The sequence below is a fragment of the Berghia stephanieae genome, unplaced genomic scaffold (assembly GCF_034508935.2).
Source record: "Berghia stephanieae isolate SIO BIC M18660-M18661 unplaced genomic scaffold, UCSD_Bste_1.3 scaffold2098, whole genome shotgun sequence".
In the NCBI taxonomy this organism is placed as follows: Eukaryota; Metazoa; Mollusca; class Gastropoda; order Nudibranchia; family Aeolidiidae; genus Berghia; species Berghia stephanieae.
This window is the reverse complement of record NW_027623177.1, coordinates 1-9845: the sequence shown is the minus strand read 5'-3', so window position 1 is coordinate 9845 and position 9845 is coordinate 1. Positions and strand designations below refer to the sequence as shown.

The 9845-nt window shown below is 37.3% G+C and overlaps 1 pseudogene; it reads right to left on the bottom strand.

Moving 5' to 3' along the window:
- Nucleotides 1–849: 849 nt before the first annotated feature.
- On the bottom strand, nucleotides 850–6476 carry LOC144961315 (small conductance calcium-activated potassium channel protein 2-like; annotated as a pseudogene).
- Nucleotides 6477–9845: the final 3369 nt, after the last annotated feature.

Sequence of the window (9845 nt, the reverse complement as noted above, 5' to 3'; positions counted from 1 at the left end):
CTATTACATTATTTAACAGCCCTTCTCCTCTCTCTCTCTCTCCTCTCTCTCTCTCTCCTCTCTCTCTCTCTCTCTCTCCTCTCTCTCTCTCTCTCTCTCTCTTCTCTCTCTCTCTCTCTTCTCTCTCTCTCTCTTCTCTCTCTCTCTCAGCCTCTCTCCCCTTCCCTCTCTCTCCCTCTCCCTCCCCCCTCCTCTCTCTCTCTCTCTCTCTCTCTCTCTCTCTCTCTCTCTCTCTCTCTCTCTCTCTCAATGTCCTTGAATTCACCCATACAAAAAGATAAATTACTATTATATTTTTATCAAAGGTTTTCATCCATTCATTTAGGTATGTATTTCTATAGATGGAAAGAACTATCATTATCTTTATAATTGTAATTAACAACCAACAATATATTTACACGTTATATATATATATATATATATATATATATATATATATATATATATATATATATATAATCATATTAAATACAATGTAACAATCATAACAGCAATAATGGATAAGGAATTGTAACATTTCACTACCTTATAATTATGAGAATTTATAAATACAATAAAAGATAATTATTGATAATGGTGATGTCAGGGATAAAAGTTGTTTGACATCTAATAGTTATCTGACGTGTTCCGTATTTTAATCATTTCGACCTGAAAACTCCTCCTTTTATTCTCGATTGATTAGAATTATCCTAGTCTTGTCAAAAATTCTCAAACCTGGGACTTCATAGATAAGATGACTTACTTATCCTCTTGTTTCCTTGGTGGAACATAAGGCGCCAACAAAGTTCATCCAGGCATCTGTGTCCTGGACCAGCCAGCTAAGCTCATTCCGTGTCTTGCTTGCTTCTTTCATCTCCTCTTCAACTGTCTGTCCTCCTCCAAATGCCCAATGGTCTGCCTCTCTTCCTCTTTCCTGTTGGGGACCATCTTAGTGCTGTGTAAGACAGTCCAGGTGCCCAATGGTCTGCCTCTCTTCCTCTTTCCTGTTGGGGACCATCTTAGTACTGTGTAAGACAGTCCAGGTGCCCACTGGTCTGCCTCTCTTTCTCTTTCCCGGTGGGGACCATCTTTGTGTTGTGAAAGGCATTCTGGACTTTTTAATTCATAGAACGTGACCCAGTCATTTCTATCATCTGTGCTTGACTTAATTCATCCACAATGTATTTCATTCTTGTGCGCCTGGAGTTTTCATGGACAAGATTGGGGTCAATTTAATCGATTGATATTTGAAGGACGAAATTTCTGGCTAATTTTTTTTTTAACCTTTAATCGCAGAGTCACTCTCCATTAACCGCTTAACTGCCGAACCCTGGAAAAAAAAACTCATATTTTAAAATTTGGCCAGAAAACTCGTCCTTCAAATATCGATTGATTTAAAAGACTTGGCAAAAACTCTCAAAACCTAGGACATCGGGGAGTCTCAAGTTTGAGAGTTTTTGCCAAGATGATAGTCTTTTAAATCGATTGATGTCTGAAGGCTGAGTTTTCTGGCCAAATTTTTAAATACATGTCTTTCTAGAGTACTATGGTTAAATGGATAAAGGTCTATGAAGAAAACAAGGGACATTTGTTTTGAGAATACATAGATTAGAAAATAATCGATTTTCCTTGGCGTCAAATTTGATCAAGCTTTAAAAGTAACATTCGTTTGTTTAGATTTGAAGTATCTACATTGATTACATGCAAATACAAAACAATCTGAGCGGTGTATAATACAGTGTCAAATGGAAATAAATAAGTCGAATAAATAATGAGAATTATGCAAGACTGAAGCAGAAGAATGAGATTATTAAATATTGTGTCGTTCGTTGTGACAATATCGACCAATTGCTCGATAAATTTTAAGAGTGAACATTACTCACAAATCGAAACAACTTTTAAAAAAATAATGAATCGTGTGCTGAGATGACAGATCCATGTTTGTATTTTGGGTTTATTTTTCAGTTGTTGTTTTTGTTTTATTTTTGTTTTGTTTTTTTGTTTGTTTGTTTGTTTTTTTTTTTTGGGGGGGGGCACTTTATTTGTGTGGTGTTATTTTAAATAGTTTGTTAGTTTTTATTTGTTTTTATTTATTTTCTTGCTTTTGTTTTGCTTTTTCATTTGCTTTTGTTTTGTTTTGTTTTTGGAAGGGGGAGGTTGTTTGTTCATTTTGGGGGTTTTTGTTTAGTTTCATTGTGTTTTCTATTTGTTTTTGTTATATTTGGGGGGGGGGGTTGGGGGAGGGGGGTTGTGTGTGTTTGTTGGTTTTTTTTTTCAATTCTTGTTTGTTTGTGGTCCTTTTTGTGGAAGTCCATGTAATCATCTTTTTGTCACTACTCAAGAGACTGAGGTAGATAGCGAATAGATTGACATCCAAACAGTCGGACTTCAATAAGCTGCTAGGTATCTTCTGATTGCCCAACAGAGAAGCCCCAAAGATACCACGGAGATAATCCGAGCATAGAGATAATACAATGTTTATAATCTTCGATTTATTTTGTGAACTTTACGCTGCTATAGAAAAAAACAAAACATGTTTTTTTTTTCATTTTGGCGAGAGAAAAAACACTTTTATTTCGTTCTTACATTGATATCGGTGACACCCCCCCCCCCCCCCCCCCCCCCCCCCCCCTCCATAGTTGTCAAAGATTCTGAAATCTGAGAGTTAACCCTCTCCTTACCAACAGCTTCAGGAAAATCATCACATTCGTTAAGATTCAATGACCATTTTCCTTTTTCAGATTTGTTTTAGAAATCACAAAATGTAACTCTCTCCTCACCGATTATTTTCAGTATTTTCCCAAAATGGCCGGCTTACCCAGCAAAAAAAAATATTTTTTAAAACTCAAACAAGCTCTCCACAAATCAATTTATGTTTTTATTGATTAAACAAAGGTCATTCTTCAAAGTTTGTGATATACAAAATAATTTTTTTAAATGTATACTGTGTCTTAACAAATGTGACTGTTTTTCTGCAGGTGGTTAGGACAGGGTTAAAGAAAAACGTTGTTATGGCCGAAAGAACTTAAGCTGTTTTGGAAAGCTTGATTTGCTGCACAGATTATAACATGCCCTTAATGATTCAGAGTTCAAGTGCAAAGAAATTATTGTGTGTCTGTGTGTGTGTGTGTGTGTGTGTGTGTGTGTGTGTGTGTGTTTGTGTGTGTTCGGTATGAGTGACATTTCGGGGAGGTTTCATTGACTGGTTGGCGGTTGTCTTCATCTGTCGATCAGTAAGTAATGGAGCAATTATTTTCTATTCAAAATTATACAAAGTGCGCTCTCTCTCCTCCTCCTCCTCCTCCTCCTCCTCCCTCCCTCCCCTCTCTCTCTCACTCTCTCTCTCCCTCTCTCTCTCCTACCTCTCTTCTCTCCTCTCTCCTCTCCTCCTCCTCCTCTCTCTCTCTCTCTCTCCTCCTCTCTCTCTCCTCCTCCTCTCTCTCTCTCCCTCTCTCTCTCCCTCTCTCCCTCTCTCTCTCCTCCTCTCTCTCTCTCTCTCTCTCTCTCTCTCTCTCTCTCTCTCCTCTCTCTCTCTCTCTCTCTCTCTCTCTCTCTCTCTTCTCCTCTTCCTCAGTTTTCGTCTTCCAATCACCGTTTCTTTTCAGATTACGATCTCCAATGAGTGTTCTTTCTTAGAAGGAATCAGATAAGGATCTTCATCGTACTGTCGTATTCTGAAAAGACAACCCATCTCGCAAAAAAAAAAAAAAAAAAAGAAAAGAAAACCCACTCAAACTTGGAACTTCACGAATCCTTCCTTAAATTCCCAAGTTTCAGAGTTCTTTTGTTTTTTTTCGGAGATGAGTTAAATTAAAATTGATCGACACACATGAAGGGCGAGTTTTCTGGCCAAATTTTTAAATACTTGTCTCTCCAGAGTACGACAGTTAACTTGTTAAAGTTAAAATAACCAGAAATGTAAGATTGTTATTCTTGTCCATATACGACGTGCACTTATCTGATTACCTAATTCTTTATGGGATCACTGTTGGAATGAAAATATTTTTTAAATGACGCAAAAATTGTTCATTACAACACTGTTAAACTAGGATACCAGACCTGCATATATGTACACGTCGTCCATATCTGAAACCATATCCATTGCCCGCAATAAATCATACAGATTTGAACAAAGTTTCATACTTTTTACTCTAAATCCAATGTATACATTTGAACCATCCTGAAAACCTATTTAAATTTGTGACCACTCGTCTCAAAACGGTAGTAACCTACAAAGTCAATGTGAACTTGATGCTAAAAATAAAATGTTACGCTCTATTAATGATATTTACATTTTACCTGTATAATAAATACCTTCATTGGTGAGAGTGTGATCGTTCCTTCTAACTTAATAAATAAAAAATAAAACACAATTTTTTAAAATGTCATAATCCGATCATTGTGAGTTAAAACTCAATTTTTTTTCATCAAGTTCGTTCCGACATGATACGTTAAAACCATAAATGTTTACTGTAGTCTGGATCCTCTATTTAAAGGGTTACTACAACGACCACGAAGAAGACGACGAAATCACCAGTTTGACGCGATGGGTCACATTTCAAATAGAAGAAGGGCAATGACATGATAATACGTATAAAAAAAAGACAAATTAGAGAGCTGGCACTGGTTAAAGACAAAGATCTGATAAAGTGTGTATGAAAAAGTGCTTTTGTCTGACATTGTTTATAATAGTATATATATATATATATATATATATATATATATATATATATATATATATATATATATTATATATATATATAAAAGAACTACGCCTTCCGCCACGACATCATTAGATACCGTCGCCAAGGCATTCCATGAAGGAATATAGATAATCCATCAAATGAGTTATCTGACGTCGTCAGCTATCACCCGTGTTATCCAAAGTGAGCAAATTGGGGGTTAGTAATCTTATCCAAGTTTCAAAAACAAATAAACAAAAATATAAAACGAAAGTGCCTGAAGCGGAGCTCGAACCCGAGACTTTCCGAGTACCAATGCAATGCCTTAACCACTCGGCCACTTTGCCCCCTAATACAAATATACCATTCAATACAGAATTCGTTGATGGACTATTTTGTCTCGGGCCTAGTTCCATCCACATCCTCATCATCTTCCTCATATTCCTCTTCTCCTCTTCTCCTCATCTTCGTCATCGTCCCCTTCTTCTTCTTCCTCTTCTTCTTCTTCTTCATACTCGTCTTCCCTTCCACCGTCCCATCTCCCGTTTCATACTCGGTGTCCGTGTCTCTAAACCTTTGCCTCCTACGACGACCACCATCCTGCATTGCTGTCAGTTTGTCTAGAATGATCCCTGGGTTGTAGCCAGCATTGTGATCAACGCTTGTGTCTGGCTCACCTGTTGACTCAATTCAGTCAGACCCACGGACGCTTCCTCGATCCGACAACGAGCAACTCGATGAGACCGCATAGATCGGATGGCATTGCTCAACTTCCACTTGAAATAGGTTAGATTTGTCCGAGACACTTTAGCCCTGTTTTTCACCCACATTTTCTTCAAAATAAAGACGTAGATGGAAAATTTTATAATATCCGCAGCTGCAGATTTTCGTTTGTGCTCCAAATGGATGATGGAGAGATAATTATATACGTATTTTTCTGAGCGTGTCTGCTCCATCTTTTTAGCAACAACCGCTACTAGTAGCGCTGTAGACGCCAATCCCATAAGGCCAGTCACGGTTGCTATGAAACGACCGCAATGCGTCTGTGGAGTGACGTCACCGTATCCAACGGTCAGAAATGTAATGGCTGAGAGCCACATTGATTCCGAGAAGCTTCTGGAGTCACTCATGCCGGTATAGTAGAGCTCACAGGTCCGCATGGCCCAGACGCTCATGGAGTACATGGAGAGCATTGTGAAGAGGATAACCTTCCCGGATGTTCTGCCATGGCGGCCTTGAAGACGAAGAACATGCTGATCTTGACGTGGCTGACGGCCGATATCGTCTGCGTGGACGGGTCTGTAAGCAACGAGGAATGGACAACCAGGAATCGACCTATGGATGAAGGTTGTTGTTACCATTATTGTTAACATCATCGTCGTTATCATCATCATCATCATCATCATCATCATCATCATCATCATCATCATCATCATCATCATCATCATCACCACCACCACCACCATCATTATCAGCATCATCATCATCATCATCATCATCATCATCATCATCATCATCATCATCATCATCATCATCATCATCATCATAACTTATAAGTAGCAGCAGCATTGGAATCCTCAAATTAATAGTACTTATCTGCATTATTCTATATATGGCAATAGCTGTTCTCCACCTTCATACCTGCTAAATACAACCTGAACATCATGAGGACAGAAAGGATCCCATCAATTTCCACCTTGTTTGTCTCCCCTGATATAGTTGAAAAGTAGACCGTTATATCACCCGGAAACGGATGTATGGCACACACAACCAGTTCTACAACGAGGCAGATCCACGTTGTTGCTGACGTCACAGCTGGGGTCAAGAATTGAAAGGAAATAATGTTAGCAGATTTGTATTGAAAGTTGAGCATCATATTCAAATTAGCAGATTTGTTTTTTCCTTCAAACTCATTTGGCCAATGGAGCCGGGATTTATTCGAATTTGCAGAGCGTTAAACGAAAAGTAGAAATAATAATAATAATAATAATAATAATAATAATAATAATAATACACATTTATATAGCGCTCATTCTCGTGTAAAACACAAGCTCTGGGCACTTTACAATATAAATATCAATTTTAAGTGAAAAAATAAAAAAATAAAATAATAACAACAATAACAATTCATAGCCAAATCAAGGATTCATATAGAGTCAAGAAAAACAAATACAGTAAAAATGTGTCTTGAGATTCTTTTTAAAAGTAGGTAAAGACTTGCACTCCCTCAGACCACGTGGTAGTTCATTCCAAATCTTGGGGCCGAAACAAGCAAACGATCTATCACCAAATTTTGTTCTTGATCTTTTTTCCGAAATTTTCGTTTGGTCATTACATGATCTTAAAGTGTAATTTTCAAATTTACACATGACCACGTGATCTGTGAGATATGCCGGTGCTATACAGGCCAAACACTTATAAACAAGACACGCTGCTTTGTAATATGTGCGCTTTTCAATGGGCAACCAGTGGAGAGAGGCCAACAAAGGGGTTGCATGATCAAATTTTTTTTTGCCAAAAACTAATCTTGCTGCACTGTTTTGCAGTAGTTGCAATTGTTTAATAGAAGCCTGAGGCAAGTTGACAAGCAGCGAGTTACAATAGTCTAGTTTCGAAAAAATGAGGGAAACAACCAATGTTTTACATGTTCCAATTGCAATATACTGACGGATCGAACTGATTTTCTTCAATTGAAAGTATAAAGATTTACAGAGAGCAGAAATGTGAGCTGACATTTTCATTTCTGAATCAAAATAGACACCCAAATTTTTCACAGTCTTTGAAACTTTGATCTTTTCACCCCCAATCAACACCTCAAGACCATCATTCACCTTCAACTGCCCTCTATTTCCCACAATCATCACTTCTGTTTTTGACTCATTCATTTTCAACTTGTTTGCATCCATCCACTCTTTCACATCCGTCACACATTCTTCCACACGTTTCACAATATTTTCGAGATTTTTAGTTTTATCAGTAGCATAAAGTTGCGTATCATCTGCATAGAGATGATAGCGCAGCCCATGACCAGTGATGACATTAGATAATGGAGAAGTATACAAAACAAAAAGAATTGGACCCAAAACAGAGCCTTGAGGAACACCAAAAGACAATGTATGTTGACGAGAAAGTTTATCTAAAATCATAACCTGTTGCTTTCTGCCATCTAAATAAGATTCAAACCACTGCAAGACAGTCCCAGACAAGCCAAAGGTTATATTAAGTCGTTTAATGAGAATACCGTGATCAATAGTATCAAACGCCGCCGAAAGGTCTAACAATGTCAGAAGAGAAACAGAACCTTTATCTAAAACATCAAGCAAATCACTCGCAACACAGCACAGAGCAGTTTCTGTGCTGTGGTAAGAACGATAAGCTGACTGAAATTTTTCCCATAGATTGTTTTCATGGAGATGTTGTGAAAGACGTCTGAGTACAACTTTTTCAAGGATTTTAGAAAGAAATGGCAGATTTGAGACGGGACGGTAGTTACTAAGGTCATTTACATCGAGATTTTGCTTTTTTATGAGAGGCTTTACAATTGCATGTTTATAGATATCTGGGACTTGTCCTGAGATAAGTGACTGATTTATAATATAAGTTATGCAAGGTAACAATTCAGGAAGACATAATTTCAAAATATTAGTTGGTAAAGGATCTAAATCACATGACTTCGAGGAAGATGAAAAAATTATTTTAGAAATTTCTTCTTCAGTTGTTTCTTTAAAACAAGAGAATCCCTGTGAACCCGAAAAAGGGTGGAAATTTATATCTTCATTTTGCACGAGGTCCAAATTGTTCCGAATTTTCGATATTTTTCCCGAAAAGAAATCTGAAAATGCATCCGGCTGCTTTTCTACCGGGATATTAGTGGGTAGACACATGCCCTTTTCTTCCCCTAAAAGTTCCTTTGAAACAGAGAAAAATTCCTTAGTGTCCCTCACTGATGACAGTTTTGTGTTATAATAGTTTCTTTTTGCTCTTTTGCAGGTGGTTTTATACTTATGCTTTTTTGCTATATATATCAGCCGGTCAATCTCAAGGCCCGATTTTCTCCACGATGCCTCTGCATTCCTTTTTTCCCTTTTGGCAGTTTTTTCACTCTGGTTAAACCACGGAGACGGTTTCCTGGAATTTATTATTCTAGTTGTCTTTGGCGCATGCCTGTCGATGACGTTGCGCAGTACCTCTTCTGTTTTCTGTGCTGATGGTATATCCATTCTTCCTAGTTCCTCTGACAGATTGTTTTTGAAGGAACTAATGTCTATTTTTTTGGTATCCCTAGACACTATCTTGACTTTCTTTGCTTTCTCTTTGATGCATTTGAGAGTTGCCAGAATCAGATTGTGGTCTGAAATTTCTTTTTTGATATTTTTAATTGATTCAACAAGCGAGGGTGTGTCAATGATGAACCAGTCCAAGATGTGCCCCAATCTTTGAGTTGGAGAGGTCACTAACTGAGTGAGGCCATGTTCATTCAGCATATTTTTTATAATTTTAACGAGACTATTCTGATCAACATCAAACTGAATATTAAAATCGCCGATATAAATTTTTCGCTTATTTGATGTGTCTTTTGATACAAAATCTGAAAATTCGTCAGCAAAATCATTCTGTCTCAGTTTGTTCTTTTTGCTTGGGGGTGGTCTGTAGATACAAGTGATTAAAAATTAAATTTGAGGGTAGGTCAATGTGGTTTGGACACACTCGAAACTTTTGAACAAAATTGGCCTGTTTTGTATTTTAGACGAAAGAGCGTGTTTGTATATGATGGCGATCCCCCCTCCTGATCGTCCATTTCTTGGGAACGATTCCATCTTGTAGCCGGGAGGTGTCATTTCTTTCATTATAGGTTCATCACCGAACTGACGCAACCATGATTCAGTTATATATAGAATATCGATAATAATAATAATAATAATAATAATAATAATAATAATAATAATAATAATAATAATAATAATAATAATAATAATAATAATAATAATAATAATAATATACAGTCCACTCCGGATAATCGCAACACCTTGAGATCAGCGAAAATGTTGCGATTAACCGAAATTGCAATTAACCGAAGTTGAGTTTCCTGTCCACAATTGCAACATTTTACACAAATATGGTAGACTCCAACCAGTTGTTGTAAACATTGTTCTGTGTCTACCACAGACTGATCAATTTGATTGG